General features: G+C 43.0%; 1 pseudogene; it reads right to left on the bottom strand.

Annotated features, from left to right (window-relative positions):
• Nucleotides 1-71: 71 nt before the first annotated feature.
• On the bottom strand, nucleotides 72-901 carry LOC115286593 (annotated as a pseudogene).
• Nucleotides 902-1,297: the final 396 nt, after the last annotated feature.

The following is a 1,297-nucleotide window of genomic DNA, read 5'->3' as shown; positions in this document are numbered from 1 at the left end:
TATCTACATATGTACTGAGAGGTACAAATTTGGTGACAGGAGAGACTTAAGTACATGCTGGCATCTCAGAAGCAGTTCTCAAAGAGCTTAATTTTATTTTCTTGGATTTTAAGAATGCCTAAGAAGCTTCTTCATCCTCGATCTTGGGAGCCAAATAGTACTTTAAGTGTCCCATATCTGCAATTTTATACTCTACAACAAGGGGTACATCTGCAGACATACTGAGTGTTACAGTAGGAGACAGTGGAGTGGCTTTTGTAAAGAAGTTTAGGTATCTCAGTGCAAAAGTTAGCTGAACTGGCTCATTCATCTCTATGGTAACAGCTTCCTCCTCTTTATCGACATTACTTGTTCGTGACAACTTAATATTTCCATTTCCGAGTTCTCCGCTTGCAGAAAACTTCACTCCATCTTTTGCACAGGAAATAACAACAGCATCTCCACTATGACTGAGATCTTGGCATATACGTGCAAATTCACCAGAAGGCTATACTACACAGCTATACTCTTGTTCTGGAATTCCAAGTTGTTCAACATCTAAATCCATTAACTTCATTTCATAGTCTGAAACCTTTTCTTGATTTGGAGCTTCGAATACAAGTGCCAGGGTGTCTGCATTATCTTCAGCACTTAGTGTAATGAGGTCTTCATTGCCAGCACATTTCAGTATTTTAGACATGCTGGTTAGGTTCACACTCATGGCCAAGTTGCGGTCGCAGCGGTAGGTGTCGAAGCCCTCGGAACGGAGGGTGAGCTGCACCAGTGAGACATGGGAGGAGTCCATGCTCTGCAAGTTTATGCCGCTCGAGCTTATGTCCCAGCAGGCCTCGTTGATGAAATCCTTAAGCGCCTCTAGCACCTTCTTCAGGATGGAGCCCTGGACCAAGCGCGCCTCGAACATGGTGGCAGAGTCGAAACAACGCGGCTACACGCGAAGCTAAGAAGGAAGTTGTAGCCTGCTTGGGCGTCACAGGGTAAGAGCTAGCTGGCAAACGCAGAAGCAAACGACCGAGACCCAGGAAGCTAACCTGATTGCTTGTATTTCTAAGGGATTGGTTGTAATAGATTCTTCTTCATTCATGATTTTGTCTATCTGAGTGCTCTTTTTTTTTTCTGAGGAGCCTGGCTAGAGGTTTATTGATTTTGTTTATTTTTTTGAAGAATCAACTCTTGGTTTCATTAATCTGCTCGACTGTCCTTTTGGATTCTATATTGTTTATTTCTGCCCTGATCTTTATTATTTCTTTTCTTCTGCTGGGTTTGGGGTGCTCTTGCTGCTTCCTTTCTAGTTGCAGTA

This window comes from Suricata suricatta, chromosome 3 (genome assembly GCF_006229205.1).
Source record: "Suricata suricatta isolate VVHF042 chromosome 3, meerkat_22Aug2017_6uvM2_HiC, whole genome shotgun sequence".
Classification (NCBI taxonomy): Eukaryota; Metazoa; Chordata; class Mammalia; order Carnivora; family Herpestidae; genus Suricata; species Suricata suricatta.
This window is presented reverse-complemented; position numbering and strand designations above follow the sequence as displayed.